The 21,295-nt window shown below is 39.9% G+C and overlaps 1 long non-coding RNA gene across 1 annotated transcript in view; it reads left to right on the top strand.

The window, feature by feature from the left end:
* The first annotated feature begins 13,736 nt into the window (after nt 1–13,736).
* Nucleotides 13,737–21,295, top strand: part of LOC137206085 (uncharacterized) — a 32,000-nt gene continuing 24,441 nt past the window's right edge. The window contains exons 1-2 of the long non-coding RNA XR_010934424.1: nt 13,737–13,861; nt 14,554–14,658. This is a non-coding gene — a long non-coding RNA (uncharacterized lncRNA). The remainder of the gene's footprint in view (nt 13,862–14,553; nt 14,659–21,295) is intronic.

Raw genomic sequence — 21,295 nt, 5'->3', positions numbered from 1 at the left:
CTGAGACAAGTTATAATGACATTTTTTAAGGTGTTTGTTACATATTATTAAAGTGTTTGCTACAGAATTACTCAGTGCATTCAGTGTTGTAATAGTATTGATACAATTAAAAAACTTTTGTCAATGTGGTGTGTGAAAATAGAAACTCATAGTTTATTTAATTTGCATTTCTTTCATTATTAGAGAACCTGTATTTTTAAATTAGATGTATTCTTCCCCTATCTATTACTTCTGTGATTTGACTGTACGACTGTTGAGTATATTTTTATATTGAAGTGTTGATTAATATTTTTATTTCAGAAGAAATATGTATATACTAAGACTATTTATCTTGCATAATGTATTTTGGAAATATTTTTCCTGTTTGTCTTTGGATTCAATTCATAGTACTTTTTGTGCTACAGTTGTTTTTAATAGGTATGCAGTCAAATATATCAATAATGTCCTTTAAGATGCTTCCTTTGTTTAACTTAGAAAGGCTTTCCCCACCCTGAGATCAGAAAAATCTTGCCTATATTTTATTCTACTTTGTTATTGCTTCATTTTTAAACATTGAACTCTTTAATCTACCTTGAATTTATGTTGATATATGTTCAGTGGCAGAAATTTACCCCTCCCTCCCATAGTTAAACCGTTTATTATCAAGTAACGTTTATTAAAGTGTTTTCTGATTTAAGTCCATTAAGTGTATGTTTTTTCCCCCATTGCAGAGATGGATATGATGTGGGGTAAAGAACATAGACTTGGCATTCCAAATGATCTGGTGTCGCATCATCTTGTTTTTCTAATTTGTTAGCTGAGACACAAGACAATTTACTTGAAATTCTCATTTACTTCATAGTGTTAAATAAGCCTAATAGTATCCCAGATGGCTATGAAAAGGATTCAATGAGATAAGGGGTCTATAATACTTCATTAGTAAGTGTTAAAGCATTTGGTTTTATGCTTTTGTGTGTTGTTTACTTAAAAGCATTCTGGGCTGGAGCCAGAAAGTCTGAGGACATTTACAATGCCATTCTTTTTCTAAGCACCTCAGTTCACTTTTTTCTGTGTTCAATAGCTGTTTATGTCACAGAGTTGGAGAGCTGTTTGTTTCATTTTAGTCTCAGTTGAGAATGATTCTCTCTTTCTCTATCCCTCTCCACACACACACACACACACACACACGCACGTGTATATATGAATGCGTACTTATATATATGCACATGCTGTGTGTGTGTGTGTGTGTGTGTGTGTGGAGAGAGAGAGAGAGAGTACTTTAAAGCCTGGGAAGTGCCACACAAATATAATGTACATTTACAAAGATTTCCTTGAAGATGGGAAGCATAGACCATCTTTAGAGACCAGTTGCATCCTTGAGTTGGCTTTATTAAACTGAGAAAAAAATGAACCTATTATGCAGCTGCTTGGTTTCAAGTATCAGAAACTGACTCTGGTTAACTGATGCAAAGAAGGAATTTATTGGAAGGATGTGGAATTACTCATGGAACAGAAGGGAGGCTGATGAACAGGACAACAGCATGCGTCTGTGTGTGCTGGGGGCAGTAGAAGGTGGATAAGTGGACTCTTTAGAGCAGGAACTGATAATGTGTCTTCCCCTAAACAGTCCTCTTCCTCAAGAAAAAAATCTGTGTTCAGTTTTTCTAATCATCCTGCTGAAGAGTAAAATTTGGGGGAGGGAGGGCATGTGGCCCCAGCTTATGTCATGTGCTCACCCATTGGTTAGAGGTGGGCAGGGTGATTCGTGGCCAGTTGCCAGTCTGTGTCTAGAGAGGGTAGAGGGAACTCCTTAAAAGCCTATTGAGGTGACATTTGTATAAGAAGAAGGGTATGATTATTGGGTAGCCTACATACAATAAATGTCACAAAGCATCCTCAGGCCTGTTTTCCTGCTCTAGCTTTAGGCTGGCCCAACAGAGAGAAGCAATCAGGAGAGGAGACCTAGAATAGAAGCCAAAAAGCTCTTAACCTATAGCTTATCTAATGAAGTTCCAGCCCTAGGATGTAGCCAGCATTGCCCTTGACCCTGACTCAACAACACACTGCCTCTTCAAGAAGGTAGAGTATAGGTAGAGGGATCTGTGATGCTGATGCTGTGAGGCCCATGAGGTCCGAGCTGAAGGAAGGTTGGATATTGGGATACTGTAGCCTAGGAGCATGGCTGCAAGCAAGTGTCAGATTCCCCACAGCTGAGAAATGGCAGAGAGGGAACACAGTTGATTGCTCTCTTAGTCTTAAGACTCAAGATTTTTCTGCTTCAGCATAATTAAATCTCCTTAAGTCTGTTTCTAAAGAGAAGAAAAGAAATGGAAACAGGAATTCATAAGGCTGCAACTTTCCCCCTGTGCGTATTTCCCCGGGAAGGTGATCCATTAGAAACAGAGGCAGACATGCCAAGAGCAATAAAGGGGCAGGCTCTGTGGGCTAAGCAGACTGTAGTTAAAGGCTTTCCCTGAGAATCCTGCTCATTCATTAATTCTAGCCTTGGAAGTGGGCCAAGCCGTGTGGTTTCACCACAGCAAGAGGCAAGATCCTAATGATTAAATGCTCTTTGTTGCCTTGCATTTCACTTTTTCTGGTAATGCACTTTGAAGAATGGAAAATTGAGTTTTCAATACTTGGTTGTTTGTTGAAGCTAAATCTAGAGGTAATTGAAGCCAGTTGAAAGCTGAGGGGAACAGCCAAGGTAAAGCTTCGAGCACAGAGGAGGCTGGAGGACTCAAGTGTGGTGCCTTAGTGTGTCATGCTATCGCCTTCTGTGCCATTTCTCCCTCTTTCCTGTGTTGGAAACTGTAGTGAAACTCGTGTTTGGAGGATCAGGTTATTCATTGGAGAATAAATTCCTTTCAACATTCTCTTTGGATAAATACTTTAGTGTGTACAGAAGACATAGGACCAGAGTAATAAATGGTTTCCCAATGGACAGTCAAGTGTCATCATTCTTTGCTTAAAAATCTTAAGCAACTAGAGTATGCTTTTTACTTTTTCTGGATAGCTGACCAGACCTTAATTTAATTAAATTTGTATTCCTATTTGATCTCCAGGAGCACATGAGAGTCATCTTGAGGAGATAAAATGCTTCTGTTTGATGTTGTCCAAGTAGATCAATAATCTGAGTATATGCAACACTTGGACTAGTGCTTGGCACTGAGTAGGTGATCTAAAAATATTAACTAAATGAATGAATAAGTTATGTTATGTTTCTTTTCTTAACCCATAAACACAGAGGAAAAATTCATTCAAACAATGGTGTGACTGAATAAGTCATTAAAATCTTTTAGTCTGGTCACCTTGTTAAAACAACGTTCTGATCTTCAGACTGTTTGGTTGTGTATGGAAGAGAGTGTGTGTATTTTTAGGTGAGAGATTATTGCTTATTTAGACCAAAGAGCCAGCCAGCAAGGGGTCTAGTTCCTACGCCAATACGTACTGCAAGAAAAATGTCCTGACTTTCAACGTCTTTAGGTTGGCTTTGGCACTTGATTCAACTTGATTTCTGGCTAGGAGGGGAAGGAAGACTCTTTGGCAATGGCAGGACATTCCAGAGGAAAAGTTAGGCTTCTCTATTTTGCTCTTCATTCAATAGCTACATTTTGAATGTTTATAACACACAAACCAATATATTCGACATCCCAGCCAGGAACCTAGAGTAGATGTAGTTACCATTCAATACACACATACCTAGTTTTATTGTGTTTCACAGATATTGTGTTTTTTACAAATTAAGTGTTTGTGGCAACCCTGAGTTGTCAGATGATGGTTAACATTCTTTAGCAATAAACTGTTTTTAATTAAGGTACGTACATTTTTTTTTAGACACAATGCTATTGCACACTTAACAGACTACTATAGTGGAAACGTAACTTTTATATGCACTGGGAAACCAAAAAATTCATGTGACTTGCTTTATTGTAATATTCGCTTTATTGTGGTGGTCTGGAACCAAACCTGAAATATCTCTGTAGTGTGCCTATATATTCTTTGTAGACAGCTTTATTGAGATGTAATTTACATACCATACAATTCACCCGTTTTAAGTGTATAATTCAATGGTTTTTAGTGTGCTTACAGAGTTACGCAGCCATCATCACAATAGAATTTTGGAATATTTTCATTACCCCCAAAAGAAACCTCACACCAGTTTACACCTCATCTCCCCGCCACTAGTTCTTGGCAACCACTAATCTATAGACACTTCCAATCTCTGTAGACTTGCCTATTCTGGATATTCCATACAAATAGAATCACACATGTACATACTGCCACATATAAAATAGATAACCAACAAAGACCTACTGTATAGCACAGGGAACTATACTCAATATTTTGTAATGAGCTATAAGGGAAAAAATATGAAAAAGAATATATATAAAACCTTTATATATATAACTGAATCACTGTGCTGTACACCTGAAATTAACATGACATTGTAAATCAACTATTCTTCAGTTAAAAGAAAATGGAATCATACAATATGTGGTCTTTTGTGTCTGGTTTCTTTCACTTAGCATATAGTTTTTGAGGTCCATCCATGTTATAGAATGTATTAGTACTTCATTTCTTTTTATCGCTGAATAGTATTTGATAGTGTTCATTCATCAGTTGATGGACATTTGGGTTGTTTTCACATTTTGGATATTATGACTCAAGCTCCTACAGACATTTGTGTACATGTTTTTGTGTGGACATATGTTTTCATTTTGGAGGGAGTATTTACCTAGCAGTAGAGTTGCTGGATCACATAGCAATCCTATAGTTAACTTTTTGAGGAACTGCCAAACTGTTTTCCATAGTGATTGCATCATTTTACGTTTACATTGACCATGTCTTTATTTGAAGAAAAAATGAGAATCTGTTACAAGGCTTAAAGGATTTCTGTACTCACCGAAGACTTGTTATGTTTATAAAATGTTTAGCACAGTGTCTGTCACATCAGATTTAATCCTCATAGTAATCCTATAAAAGTGGTATTGTTATAAAGTTCATTTAAAGATAAGAATGGTGAGCAGTGGAGAAGTTCAGCGACTTGCCCAAGGCCACACAGAATGTGGGATTCTTAATATTTGTCTATCTGGCTCCAAAACTAAGCTTTTAACAACTGTACTATAAAGCCTTTTTCCCTCTTTTAGTTCTGGAGGTACAAATTAGCATCACACTAATCACATGCTGGGTGAACAGGATAAACCTATTTGGGGGGATATACTTTCTGGAGCCATGGGCCACCCTCGTGATATAGGATGAGAGGCAGATTCTACCCACAGATTGATCATCATACTGTAGTGATTGATGGGCTCAACATATTAGAAAGAGGAAATTTCTGTCTGATCCATTATGCAGGCCCTAAATCTAAGAAAACAAATGGGAAAATAAAATGTCTTCTTACCTTACACAATCCAGGGAGTGCTTACCAAGCACTATGCTGAGTGAGCACATCGGTTACCCTCAGTCCTTTAATCTCCACAGCAACACTCTAAAGCAGGCACTGGATTTGTCCCCATTCTACAGATTGGGAAATACTGGCTTAGAGAAAGTAAATCCCTTTGCCCTTGTTGCACAGCTAGCAGGAGTGACAGAACTGGAATTTAAGCATATGCAACTTGGCTCCAATGCCTAGGCTTGTAAGCACAATGCCATGAAATCCTTTCAGAAGCAGCAACCACTGTGAAATTTACTCTGATATGAGGCTTCACTGTAAAAAATTGGTCTGTGGTTACTTTGAAAATAGAGGTTTTTAAATCTATGTCCAGTAAATGTAATTTTAGTTTTCAACTTCAAAGTAGTATATGAATAGAATTATAGCTTTTTATTCTTGACAGATGTCACCATTTGATGGTAAACTTTTAGGGAGAAATGTTGTGTTCCAAAAGCTGCAAGGACATTAAATCTTTGGGTCAAAAGCCAAAAACCTTTTTCTCTCAGTAGGGTGTTTTATTGTGGAATTCCTGGATAACCCACAGCAAGGATTATCTAGAAAGTGAGATAATCTAGAGACATCATACAAGCCAAAATAACAGCCCTTAGGTTGTCTTGCCAGCAAAGGCTGGCATCCTGGGGGACGGCTCAATTCTGCTACTGGGATAACTGGTAGAAGATATCCTTTGAGGCTGATCTCAGAACTTGGCTTTAGGGTTGCACGCTGAGTTGGAAGGGTCCTGGGAAGTTGTTAGGATCAGGGACTGGGGGTGGGGGGGCAGGTTCTGATCAGACACACACTCTAAAGGGTGTTATTATAAAGCCCATTTAAAGATAAGAATGTTGAGCAGTGAAGAAGTTCAGTGACTTGCCCAAGGTTACACAGAACAAGCTGTTTGATCCTTCTGGGTCATGTTTTGTCTATCAAATAATAGGACTCACTTCATAGAGTTGTTTTGAAGATGAAGTGATTTGAAACATGGACAGCATAGGGGCAATACTGAGCTCTTGGCTGGCTTTGTGATTACCAGTGTTTAGAAGCATGGACTCTGGAGACGGACAGACCTGTATTGGAATCATGCCTTCGGTACTTACTTTTTGTCTAGAGAAGACTGAAGACACAAATATTTGTGCTTCCATTCCATAGGACAGAATTATGCGCAGGAGGTGGCTGCCCAGCCAGGGTCTACATTCCCCATTTCTCCCTGGAGTTAAGAGTGACCACGTGTCTAAATTCTAGACTATGGAAAATTAGCGGAAGGGATGTGCACTACTTTCAGGTCTGGCCCACTAAATCTCCCATGTACCCGTCTAAATCCTCTTTCTCCTCCCTATTTTATTAGAATATACATGTTGACAGAGCTTCTGGCAACCTGTGTCTCTGACTTCCTGTTCGCCTACTCAGTATTATTATGCAAGCAAGAGTGAAACTTCTCTTGTGTTTGTGACATTACACAACTTCGAGTTTATTTGTTAGAGCAGTTACACTTGATATGTAACTTGGTTACACTTAAAGTTGGAGGAAGTTATCAAGAGGATGTGACTGCTGGTTGACCAGAGAGCTGGACCCGGGCAATCGGAGGCTCCTCACCCCCTTCTCTGTCCTTGAAATATGCATTCCACCCATAGTTCCCATAACTGGAGCCATTTCAAGGACTGAGCCTTGAGAGAATTTAGGTATCGGGACTATCTGCCTGGTATATTGACTGAAACTGGTTAAGGCCTCTCTCTGTATATATATATATAAACTTTTAAGATTTTGGAAGGCGGGTGCTGAGATCTACGCATCTTGTAGCCACGCAAGACGAGTCTTGTATGTAGGTTCCCTTGATTATTACACCTGCCACCTACCAATCTGGAGGGCTCTGTCTCTTTCTTTGGTCTCCCTTTGCCCTCCATATACGGGGTCACTTTCAAATTTTACCCAAGAAGCTCCCGAGGTTGTGAACAGCAATTGGATTCCTTCAGCCAGGAGACAAGAAATGGGTCTTGGGATAGATGCACCCACAGAGGAAATCCCGAGTTGGCCATCAACCTCTATGTGGGGAGGGGTGGCCAGTATGTCAGATGTTTGTGGACCGCTGAGCAGGTATTGGGATGTCCCAAAAATGTTGGCTGGTTTGATATGCTTGTTTGAGGAACTTCAAGAAGTTCTTTGCAGGAAGGCAAAGAAGGGAAATGCCTGGCTTGGCGGTGGGCTGACCTCCACTGTGGGCAGTCCTGTGGCCACTGATGCCCAACTAGAGGTTGAAGATCTTGTGAGAATGTTGGAAGAAAAGCTGAGGTTGGAGAAGGACCTGCAGTGTCCAGTGCTCTGCTAGCTTTGGGCTGGCAGACAAGGTGGGAGAACAGGCTGATAAGTCAGAGACCTTGGTGTGCCATTTTGCAAAGCTGGGAGGGCGAAAGCTGCTTGGATTAAGGTCTGAGCCCTTGTGACACAGCCTGATTGGGATGCCAGGAGGCGGAATTCCTGGGAAAGTGAGAACAAAGAGGAAGATGCTGTGCTGGCCCCATGCCATCTGATTTCTAACACAAGGGAAAGCAAACGCACAGCAACAACCATGCCAGCCAACAGGGCAGTCCCTAATTCAGGAAGTGTTCATGATGAGAGAATATACTCCTGCTGAGCTTATCGGCTTAGCTGCCAAGTTCCAGCAAAAGGCCAGGGAAAGTATCCAGCCATGGTTAGTGCAGTTATGGGATACACTTGATATGTGACCTCGGGCAATTATTTATCTTTTCTGAACTTCAATCTGTAAATAGAGGGTAACTATACTTGTTTTTGCAATTTTGTTGTAAGGATTAAATGAGATCAAATATAGAATTTTCAACATGGTAAGGTTATTATTATTACTATTATTATCTGTATCCAAATTACATCTAAGAGCTGAAGAGTTAGAAGCCATTTAACAGTCCATTTACATGGCTGCTGTAAAAATTCTTTTTCTCTCAATTGTGTGCTGGTCCAGAGCTCTGAAGGAACAATGGAGGGAAAGTGTAACTATCCCTGTTATCATTGTTACCCAGATTGAGATCCTTTCTGCCTAGAATCTAAATTCTATGAGGGTTGGGATTGGGTCTTGTCTCTCTTCCACAGCAGCTAGCTGAGTTTCTGGTATACAGCAGGTGATTAACAAATGTTTCTTCGGCTTTTTAAATTTTCTAGTATTTATTATTTACTGTGTTCCCACCACCATACATGTGTTCTATTTTCTTGCATTATCTTCAAACATAGCATCTCATGTGAACCTCACAGCAATGCTGTAAAGTGAGCTGTATTGTTTTCCTATTACAGAGCTAAAGTAATAAAGCATTGAGCAGTTAAGTTACATGTGGGTCACATAGCAATGATGGAAGAATTAGGATATGATTCTAGGTAATCTGGCTTCAGAGTCACTCTTCTGCCTCTTGTAGATAAATAATGTAATATTTAGCTTATTGAGTACATATCATGTAAACGCTAAACTCCCTACATGTGTAAACTCATTTCATACTCATTGCAAGAACTGTACATTAGGTGAAATTGGGTTATTAAAAAATGCAAAAGGATGCCTTAGTGTGTGTGGTCTTTGGAAAAATACCCACATCAGAGGAAAAAATCTACCCATGAAAATTGGATAATCACATGGAGAAGAAAATTTGCTGTGCATCCTGTTACGAGAAGTCTTAAATTCTCATTCATTCCTTCATCATTGAATGAGCACCTACTGTGTGTCAGGCGCTGAACTAGATGCTGAAGATACAACAAGGAAGAAGTCAGTCCCTGCCCTGAAGGTCTTTTCTTTCTAGTGGGAGAGGGACACATATACACCTAGTGAACCTAAGGCATATCCAAGCCAGAGCCAGCTGAATTCCTTATGCCAGAACAGGTGGACTTAACATGGCCAGTTTGCACCATCGGAAGCAGCCTAATAGGAGGTAACCACTGTGCTTATACATAAAATGGATGATTTATGAGTGTTTTTTGGTTGTTGTTGTTGGGGGCAGGGAAGCAAGAAAAACAAATGTGATTTATAAGTATTTGTTGGGTTCACTTACTTTAACATTTCCTATATGCTCAGAAGACAGCATACATGGAATATATTTTCTTGGTTACATACTGAAGGCTCTGGCAGGTTTTCCTATTTACTCCTTGTTATGATGTCTGCTAATATTTGTTATACATTTGTGCAAAAACTGACAACAACAAAACACATACACACAAGGAGGACAATTCAAGTGGTTTCTAATCCACATTTTTCTGGGAGTATATTTGCTATAAGGAAGTAAATTAATTCTGTAGGATTAAAAATTACAGACCACTAAGGTATATAGCACTGCTAATAAGATCTTTGATTTTTAGAGCACTTTGGAGCCCCTCAAGGCTTGCTGTGTACTTGTTCATCTCCTGCCCCATATAATGATTTTGGGAAGTTTGCAAAGCAAATAAAATTATGTTCATTTTCAAGGAAGCAAAATCTCAGAGAAGCTAAATTACTTGTCTCAGATCAGATTAATAGTAAGTTGCAGAATCATGATTTGAACCAAAATCTTTCTATACAACTTTGTTCCAATGCTGCAGTTATATTGATTTGAATTATGGCCAGAAACCAGTGTTTTAATAATTGTCATATATTTTTGTATCAAAAATTTTACGATTTAAAAAAAAATTCCTCCTAGACAAATGGTGCTTTGGGTATTTAAACAGATCCTGCAAGGGCATTAAAATTTTTTTTTCCTGCTTCCTACCCATCTATCAATTTAAAAATTGATGCTTTCCTTAGTCTTTTATGGAAATTATGTAAAAAGATTTTCTGGGTGAGTTTGCCCAGCTCTTGGCAAGGATTAGGTGTTTCAGACCCATCTACATCTCAGTAGCCCAGCAGTTTGACTGAAACAAACATGGGCAGCTCAGGGTAGGTCCTTCTGTTCTCCACCATGACAGCCATGATTGTACCTTGCTGACAGCTCCCCTGTGGATCTTGTTAGTGGGGGTCTGTGCTTGTTCATTGCTTGGCAAGGCACAAGAACAATCTTTCTAATCTTGGCATTGAGTTCTCCAGGAGAGCTGCATGAATATTTATAAGCCATCCACCCAATTTCCTAAGAGGGTAAATATTATGTTAAGTTTTCTTAGTGCATGGGTGCACACAAACACACACACACACACACGCACTACTAAAGAGGGGCAGGAGGGAACTTTAGGAAGTGATGGATGTGTTTATGGACTTAATGCTTTCATGGGTATATATTTATCCCCAAACTCATCATGTTGTGTAAATTAGATACATATAGATCTTTACATGTCAACTGTACCTCTCAATAAAGTGGTTTTTAAAAATTAAAAAAAAAAGAAATACGTGCACTCTTGGCAATTCTTTTTCATTTTCAAAGAAGGAAGGCCACTGCAGTGTCTTCCATCTGTCTCCTTTCTATCTGTAGCCTGGAGCTCCAACTTCTTACCCTTGGACATTATTAACTATTTCCTGATAGTTTTCCCTGTCTCTGGTCCCTTTCTTCTCTGATCCATTTGCCACATTACAACTGGAGTTATTTTTCTCTCTGGAATCCTAGAACTGATTATATAATTCTCCTACCTAAAAACCTTGGAATGTTTAGTATATCCAAATCAAGATAAAGTCCAAATTGAAGGAATTCAGGCTCCCATGACACCCCAGTAATTGACCTTAAATGACCTTTCTGGGTTCATCACTACCACGTCACCTACAGCACTCTGCATTCTAACCACTGTAGCTTTCCTGCCTCTCCTCTATCAAAACCAACATTCTCACATCACAAATTTTTTCTTGTGTAGTTTCCCAGCCAAGAATGCATTTGGTCACCCTCTCTCCCTATAAAAATGTCTTCACTCATTTAAAGTCCAGTTTAACTACTTCCTATTGTCAGCTGCTTACCCTGATTATCCTTTAGAATTACATGTCTATACGATACGTTGTTACTTGTTCAGATGTTTAACATAAGTTCTTTGTTGCTTTATCAGGTAGCTAACTTGTGTCTATGTCATCCACTAGATTATGAGGGCTGGCTTCCATGGACATGAGTCGCACAGTACTCCGTGTTTAGAAGGACCTCACATTTAGTTGAATGTTATGTTATCATCATCTTGAAAATCTTAAGAATTTTCCAACAAGTGGTCCTGCATTTTCATTTTGCACTGAGTTCTGCAAATATTGTAAGTGGTGCTGTCCATACGGAGAAGAGCTATTTCAGATTCATCTTTATCTGTACCAGCACTATGCCTTTCTCCTAGTTGCTGCCTATTTTAAAATGCTTGTTGGAAAAACCATGGAAATGAGTAGTCAAGTAACTTGCTTAATTAAAACATGTCAAAGCAGAAAATAGGCTTTGAACCCATCCGAGAAGGCTGGCTATCAAGGGAAATAAGATATCCCAAGGTCTAGTCTCTATGGCATTAAGTTCCAAGGATTTTCCAAAAACCACATTTACTACTTATTAGGGAGCAACATATTTCTACCAGAAGCAAATAACAGGCTTCAAGTTGAAGCTACCTCTGGGACTGCCCAGTGAAGCTCTGAGCCATGGGATTGGAGTCACTTGTAAAGATGGGACGCAATGAATTTCCTTCCAAAAGCTCACATGATGTGAGAGATTCTTGGCAACTAGCCCACACATTTGGTTTCCTAAGGAATCATCTTTTGATTGTTTCTAGACCAAGTTGCTTCAGGGAGATGGAATAGAATTATTCCTGGAAAGGATTCCCTCTGAGTGAGAATGAGTATGAAGTATAGGAAGCAGGAGGTAGAAATCTGTAAAAAGAACAACCGTTTTATTTCTAAACAGCATAAACATTCCTCTCAGTCATGTCTAAATTACTATCCCCAAGATGAACACAAGGATTTCCCTTTACCTTTCAGAGTGTTTGAAATTTAATGTTCTTGCTCTCAAGAAAAGAGAATTATTTTTTTAAAGCAATTGCTAATAATTCCGGGTGGTTCTTTAAGAGACTATAAAGATGGTGATTTTTTTCAAAAAAGGGAAAAAAACTAGACTGTTTGGAGGGATACAGAGATTTTGTGTTGTGGTCTGGGGGAAGGAGGCACCATTCAGGAGAGCAAATGGGATCCTGTGATACAGTGGTGGGAAGCAACCATAGACAATATGTAAATGAATGAACGTGACTATTTTCTAATAAAGCTTTATTTACAAAAACTGATGGCAGCCTGGATTTGACCCTTGGGATGTAATTTGCTGACTCCTGCTCTAGAACAACTGACAATGATACACTGGGAGAAGCTGTACAGAAGTGCTTCTTTTAATACTGTTCATAAGAACAAGGATCTCAAATGGCCACATCACCAGTAGAATGGTTACATATGTTATTTTATATTCAATCGGTGGAATGCTAGATAGCAGTGAAAAGAAGTGATCTCCAGCCACATACATCAACGTGAACTAATTCTAGACACAGTGTGGAACAAGTGCAATAAGGCGCACATAACATTATTCTACAGTTCAGAGCAGGTAAGCCGACTATAAGTGTATTTAGGGATACATATAGGGGTGAGGAAAGGAAGGGAATGATTAAGAGGGGCTTGGAGTTACCACCACGGAGGAAGGGAATATGAGAATGGGTCAAGTTCTAGGATCTTCAAGGGTACTGGTCAGATGTATACACTGATGTGTATAAAATTGATGACTAATAAGAACCTGCTGTATAAAAAAATAAATAAAATTAAATAAAATTTTTTAAAAAGAAGGTGGACTTTCTTCTAGTCTTAGGTAGAGTCAAACCTTTTCAAATCTCATGTTTCAGACTCTTCTGATAGAGGATGATAAACTGTCTTTTACACACAGGTAGTTCAAGTGCAGTTGCATAGTACATAGTTAATACATAAAGTCTGAATTCAGAATCAGAGACTGAAGTGTGATCATTCCTTCATCACTCAATCTATCTCCTAAATCAGTGATTTAAACCCTTATATACAGGCTTCCATGATGGCACAGTGGTTAAAAATCCGCCTGCGGATGCAGGGGACATGGGTTCGAGCCCTGGTCCGCGAAGATCCCACATGTCGCAGAGCAACTAAGTCCGTGCGCCACAACTACTGGGCTTGCGCTCTACAGCCCGCGAGCCATGACTACTGACTGCCCGCCCCGCCCCCCCAAAAAGAAAGAAAGAGTACTGGTCAGTTCCATTTCTTAAGCTGGTAGGTTGAACAGAAATTTCAATATTTCCTTTAAGAAGCAGGGTTCTTCCTCCTCCCCTTCCACCTCCCGGGCTACGGCGGGCGAAGGGCTGAGCGCTGTTGTATTTTGTCCCACGAGGCGACCCCTTCTCCCGCGGAGGTTGCGCGCGGCGGCGGCGGCTGCCATAGCGGTGGTGGCCACGGGGACAGTGGAGCGCTGACAGCAGGCCTGGTCGCCCACCTGCCCCACCCTGTCGCCGGGGGCGGGGAAGAAGCACACAGCTTTAAAAACGCATTTTGGGGTAAATATATAGTTTAAGATAAAGTAGGGCTAAGTACACCCATCCCTTGGCCGGCGGGGTATTGGTTTCAGGACCCTTCACAGGTACCAAAATCCGAGGATGCTCAAGTCCCTTATATGCAATGACACAGTACAGAAGGCGCTCTTTATCTGCTGGTTCTGCAACCGCGGATACGGGGTGCTGACTGTAACTTTTTGAAGGCTTTTTAACTAGGAAGTGGCAGAACTGGGATTTGAACTTTGGTCTCTTTGGCTCCAAAGCTCAAAATCGTTCTACTCACTCCTCATGTTCCCGGGTTTAAGCCAGTATTATTTTATTGTAGTCCTTGGACTTAATCACGTCTTTATATCTACCGAGATACTACAAAACAGATTTGTACAGTCTCCATTTCTACCCGAATCAGTGGAGCCTGTCAAGTTAATTGGTTGTGACACTCAGCTTCCAGAATGTGTAATTATCAGCTATATTGAGTGGGAAGCTCAGATGACGGTTAATAGTACATGTAGACGGAAATCTGTGTGTTGCAGTAACTGAAGAACGAGCCAAGAATGTAACATTAATCAAAACGTCCATATAGTGTACCAGAAAGTTTCTATGTGGAAATGCAAGCCAGAGCGTTTCTATATCTATAAACATTCCTAATTATAATTCACAGTTAATCTCTGTGCATCTTGTTCTCCTTTGAACCGCAGATATGGAAGACCAGTATATCCAACTGGGCACAGATGGAAAAATATCCCTATCCCAGCTTCACAATGAAACCAGTTTTTGTGCTTGACACCTGCAGCAGCTGATAGGTGAGTGTGGCTGATCAGTCAGCTAAGCAACTTTTCAAATACGAGCAGCCAAAGCTCTGGAAATAGCATCAGGCACTTGATAATGTGTCAGGAGTTCTTGTACCACAGGCAGTGGGTGGAATTTTGCAGCCAGACAACTAGAGTTTGTGTTCTGCTTTTGCCACTTGAAAGATATGTGCTCTTGAGCAAATGACTTCGCCTGAGTCTGTATTCTCAGTGGTAAAAATTTGTAAAATAGCTCATAGTTTTAATCCTGGCTGCTCGTTAGAAGTTTTTTTAAAAACCACCAATACAATGAATGGTTTCATCTGCCCTGGAGCAATGACCAGTTTGGGGAGAAGAGGAGAGTCCTGGGTATTGGCATTTTTGGAAAGCTCAATAAATTTTATAAAGTGGATCAGAACTTCTGCCTAATGGATGGCTGTGTGACTCCTGCCCTGGAAGAGAGGACCTTACAAAAGTGTCTGTGTTGTTTCTCTCCTTTATGATGGGAAAGTGACATCCAGAGAGGTGAAGTGACTCAGCCAGTGTCCAAGCCAGTTAAGTAGCAGAACCAACTCTAGACCAAAGGTCTCCTAACCTGTAGCCTTATTATACTCATTAGAGAGACACTGGATCTTCAAGCTAAAAACACCAATGAAATAGTATACCTTCTCACTTTCAAAAATGTCTGGTTTGGGTGATAAATTATATGTTACTTATATGTTAAAAAATGCATTAGAGGCAAACAAGTAAAACATACTAAGTGCTTGTGTTCGTGCATATGTGTGTGTGTGTGTATTTGGGAAGTACTAGCAGTGAGAAATAGGACTTGAGAAGTTTTGAAGAGAACTGGTGTATATTAGTCAGCTTGGGCTGCCATAACAAAGTACCATAGATTGTGTAGCTTAAATAACAAATATTTATTTCTAACAGTTCTGGAGGCCGGGAGGTCCAAGATCAAGGTGCAAACAGGTAGTTTCATTCTGAGGCCTCTTCTCTTGGCTTGTAGATGGTCATTGTCCTTCTCTGTGCTCATATGACCTCTTTATTTGTGGGAGTGTGGAGAGGGAGAGAAAGCAAGCTTTCTGGTGTCTCTTATAAGGGTAGTAATCCCATCGTGGATGCCTCACCCTCATGACCTCATCTAATTAGGTACTAATTCCAACTTGCAGGTCCCACCTCATGACCTCATGCAACCCTAATTACCACCCAAAGGCCCCATCTGCAAATACCATTATGTTGGGAGTTAGGGCTTCAATATATGAGTTTTGGGGGGGGCACAAACATTCAGTCCATAACAAATAGTATGTAAATCTCCTTATTTTCAGAGTGGTTTTTGCTAGACCAAAAATTATGTCTATTATCCTGGTCCATGGAATATTATAAAAAAGCCTATGTTAGCGATTCTCAGTCTTGGATGTAAATTAGAATAACCTGGGAGCTTTTATATTGTACTAATCCTCAACACCTCTTCTCCCAATAACTAAATCAGAATCTTGGAAGAGGGTTGGGGACCAGGGTTGAGGGTTACAGCCGAGGTTGGGAACCACTGATCTCTGGGCAGCTGGGCCCTGGAGTAGAAGGAGGTAGTCAATGACTTGTCACCTAGTGACAAGAAGGAAGTGAGACTTATATGCCATAAATGTCTGAATAGAAGGGGAGAAGTTTCTCCAAAATCATCCCTCCTAAAAGAGGAAGGATTATGTTCCAGTCCTTGCAAAGTTTCTCATGTTATTGGGCACTCTCTCATTTGCTGTGTTTTGTGCGATGTTGATTTTACATCTGTCTTAACGCTATGCAAATTCAGTGGCTTGGGATTGCTTTATATTTAGACATATATGATTTATATTATCACCAGACCTTCCTTTCTTTTCACCACACTCCTTAACTGACACATTAGCAGGTTATGTACCGGTCCACAGACTTTCAGGACCTTGAGCAAGTTACTTCTCCTCCCTGGGCTTCAGTTCTTTTCCTCTCAAATAATGAGGGCATTGAGCAAGACTAGGGAATTGATAAAATTATAGAAGCCCCCAATCATAGTAACTCTAACTGTACCCTTTTATCTCTTCCACACATATGCCTTAGGCACACCATTTATATCATTTTATTTTTTCTTTATGTTTGCCGTTGTTCACTGTGGAAGATTGTATTTTATTCAAAATACTTGCTGCCCCTCCTTGGGGGCAATTATACTTTCTCACCCTACTGAACTCAGGAGTGGATATGAGACCTTGATTTAGCCAATGAAAGGTGGGCAGAAGTGACATGCATCATTTCTGAACAGAAACTTTTAAGAGCCAGCTTATGTTTTTGCAACATCTCTTTTTTTCTTTGCCAGGAAATCATCAATAACCCAGATAGAAAAGTGACATATAATTTATTGTCCAAACCAGGCATTTTTGAAAGTGAGAAGATGAACTCTTGAGAGTGAAAAGATAAGCTATTAATAATTACTCTGGGACATAGACATAAGCTAGGACTGTGTTGGATAAACTGGAATGTGGAGTCCAGATAGAGGCTGCTTTGTCACCTTGGCTTCTGGAGAGAAGATGGCAGGGAGCAGGGCCAGAGCCGGCCCATAATGGACACACATGAGAGAGAAATCACCCTCTGTAAGTCACTAGGATTTTGGGGTCCATTGTTACTACAGCACAGCTCAGCCAACTGGTAACAGAAGTTTAATCAATACAGCTGATTGATGCAGAAAACTCATTGAAAAGTGGCCTTCTGTTGGCCTGAGTAACTGGGTCATTCAAGTGACTGTTGAACACTAAAGATATGTTCAGAGGTTTCTGGAGTTACTGGCAGCTTCTTCCAATTTAAAACAAGGAAAGCTATCCCCTACTGTCTAAATGGGCCTTGTTATTATGTCCTGGATAGACCAAATTTGAGAGTACCTGCATCACCCAAAATATCATTCCCAGGGATTTCTTTTGTAAACATTGATGTTGATTCATTTGACCAGTTTACTTTGGCCAAAGCTGATAGAATCATGGTAGAGACTCAAGTGTGAGCAATCTGCAGGCTGGCCAGCAGCCTACTTAGTGGCATTGTGTAAATGCTTTGCTAATCAGACAAGATATTACCACTGGAGTGTTCAGATCCTCCCTGGAAAATATCTGACCTAGATACATGAGGAGATAATGTAATGAGTTTGCAGAAGTTGAAAGTCACACAGAAAAAGGGGCAAAGGATATAATTGAGCCATGCTAACAGTGGTTAATAGAGCATGGTTTAGCAAACTCGGGCTGCTGAAAATACAAGCAATTTACTTCACTACTAGAGATGTTGCTAAGTGAAATCTGTGTATATCCTGATCTTGATAAGGCCGTCATGGTGGTTCTTCCTGGGTTCCCATGAAACTTGACTTCCCCTCTTCCTTGCTCTCCCTAATGCTGGTAGCACAGATAAGATCCTCGTCAGTCTTCCTTCTATGCGTCCTTTCAATGCCATCCCTTCTCCTTTCCAAAATATGAACCAGTATGTCCCTGTTCTTGAAACCACAAAATGTTCTAACACAGGCCAGAAAGGACAACAAAGGCTAATTACAAATATCGTAATTGACAATAGCAAAACGACACGTGTAAAGTTAAAATTCTTGTCTATTTTGAGAGTGGAGCTTCTGGGTCCAACTCAGCAAGAACCTTGCACCATTTGCCTTCCCCTAAATGAAACTGCTTTGCATTGGAATGGACTTTTACTTTGTCTGAATTTTGTTTTGTTTTGAGGGGTTGGCTCGAATCTCCTCATAAAAAAAGTATTTCATCTTACTTCATGTGGTTTGTCCCATATCCAGAGAGTATCCTTTTATATTGTTTCTGAGCCAATATTTCTTTTTCTTATGTCTTTAAAGCTGTTGCTTAGAAATGCTGTGGCTCTTTCCTCCTGGCCTCAGTTAGGAAAGGGATTCTTGTAACTAGAACTTCATTAGCATGTGAATTAACTCTTGCAGCACACAGAGACTTAGGTCATTGCTTAGCTTGTTGATCTCTTTGAAGCCCTATAGTATGTTAGAATAGGAAGTGATGTCAGAGATCCTTGGGTTTAAGAGTACTGAGGAGTAAACTTACACCTTTATAGCCACATGGCTAGTGAACGGCATAGATGGAGTAATGCTCAGGTGTATGGATTATTAATGCAGTGCTATTTCTCCAAATCAGATTCTTATTCTCCTTTGCAACTTTTATATTTGTTTAATTCATTCATTCATGCTATGTATACTTTCCTTCAGATACCTTTTCTAATCTTCATAAAAGCTATATATGCCAGGTAGAGTGCCAAGCACTGGGGTTACAAAGATAAAGATAACACAACTTTTACTCTTGAGGAATGGCAGGAATTGAAAAATAGACATCACAATTCAATGTATCAAGTGCTGTGGGAACTCAGAGTAGAAATCAACCAACTGGGCTGCCGGGAGTGGGAAAAAAGAGCTTTTGTAGAGGCAGTTACATTTAGCAGTATTTTGAAGAATGTGTAAGAGATTGACAGATGGGGTAGGATTGGGAAGAGGACAGAAGAGCAGCTTGTACAAAGGATCATGAAAGGAATGGTGCTGATGCCAGGTTGGCAGAAGTATAGACTGTGATAAGAGAAGTGAGCTAGATGCGCTTGGAAAAGAAGGTCAAGAGAGTGTCAGGCCTGACCTGTCATTTAAGGAGTTTGGAGTTTATTCTACAGGAAATGTAGATGAGAGATCCCTAAACAAGGAGAAAGGAGAGGTAGAAACAGAGGGACCAGTTGGGAAGATGGTACATACAATTATAAGGTAAAAAGTTCCAGCTCTCCCAAACTACCAGTGGTAGGTAAGGTTTGAGGCAGGGGGCTAAACTCAATCAATCTTGAAACAATGTATTATGGGTTGAAGGGGAGAAGAGGATGAAAGATAACTGAGGATATGAATTTTGGGGACCTGTGTGGATGATGTCAGCACACTGTGAAAAAAAGGAGCGGAAAGAGCAACAAAGTTTGGGGCAAAAATGATCGGAGGTTTAGATCTGTCCTAAAGAAGGTGATGCGGAAGTGGTAGTTATAATTATTTGATTCTCATTTGCTGAAAAGGATCAAAATAAGATCTGGATTGAAGGAAGCAGTAATTAACATTTTAGTTTTGGTTCTAAATTTAAAAGGAGAGAAATAAAGATACTTGAGTGTTCTTCCAAATTTCCCAGGTTAGGTCACATAAAAAGAAGGAGAAAAGGAATTTAGGGCAGTTTGTACAGTGGCTAAGCATAGGAAAGGACCTTAGCTTAAAAACTGCATGGTCTCTAAGTTAATCACCTCTCTGCAATACATTCCAGGACTGTGATGAGGATTAGTAGAGACATCAGAAAGGAAAGTGTCCTAGACAACATAGGCTCTGCTCCATTGTGGTAAACAGACAAACAAAACTCCCCAAATTGCAGTGGTTTAAGATAACCAATGTTTTCTTTCACTTAATAACTTTATGAAAAAGATAGATCATCTTCATTTGTGGATAAAGAAACAGACTTGTTCAAGAGCATACAAGAGGGAGAGCTCTGAGATCTCTCATACTCCAGAGGCTGGGTATTCTCTTTCCATTCCATTGTGCAGAAATGCCTCTCACAAGGAGGATACCCCCAGTCCCAGACTATGTGCTCCTGGCCAGAATGGAGCTCTGAAGCTGAAATATCTACATTATTTTCTTTGTGTTTCCTAACTGTGAAGTTCTTCCCTGGGCAGAGAGGGAGGAGAGAATTTATCTCCCACCTCCTCTGTCTCATTGTTTCCCAAGGAAGAGGGCAGGGTAGGCCAGTGTCCACAGAGTTGACGGGGTAAGTTGACATATTTGGGTTTAAATCCTGATTAGCTGCTTGTCAGCTGTGTGGACCTAGATAAGATACTTAACATCTCTGTATCTCACTTTCCTTGGACTCTGTAATGGGAGTACTAATGGTATTTATTTCAAATGTTTATTGTGAGGATTAAATGAAATAATACACCTAGAGGCCTTAGCACATTGCTTAATGTATAGTAAATAATCTGTTCATATTTGCCACTATTATGATGACTGTTTTAGAAACTCTTGACCTCTTGCTTTCCATTTCTTTACATGATGATTTCCACAAACCATTGACCACAGAAAGCTGAATTGCAGACAGTTCAGCTTATATTTATGAGTGTTTTTTTGGAAAAAGGTGGTCTTTTGGGTATGGAGTATGAAAATGTTCTGTGTGGACGGGTGAATTCCAATCATACTTATGTTTATTCTAAAGTCACAGAGTTGGTTATATGGAATCCATGAGTCTTAATTAGAGGTTTGAAGAAGGATGTGGATTTTTTGTGTGTATTTTTTATGGAGGTGTAAAGTACATTTCGTAAACTGAACAAATCTTAAGTTACAACTTGATTAGCTTTTACCTAAAGTGAACGTATTTGTGTAATACTCAAGTGATACTCCCGATAAAAACAGAGAATGTTGCCCATACCACAGAATATCCCCATGCATCTCCTGGTCAGCCCCTTCCTCCACCAAAGGTAACCACTCTGTTGGCTTCTATTGCCCTAGATCAGTTTTTCCCCTCTTTGAACTTTATAAAAAAGGAATCATGGAACATGTATTTTTGATCACTATTATGCTTGTGAAGTTCATCCATGCCATTGTGTATAGCAGTAGTTTATTCCTTTTTAT

Source organism: Pseudorca crassidens, chromosome 14, assembly GCF_039906515.1.
Source record: "Pseudorca crassidens isolate mPseCra1 chromosome 14, mPseCra1.hap1, whole genome shotgun sequence".
Taxonomy (NCBI): Eukaryota; Metazoa; Chordata; class Mammalia; order Artiodactyla; family Delphinidae; genus Pseudorca; species Pseudorca crassidens.
This window is presented reverse-complemented; position numbering and strand designations above follow the sequence as displayed.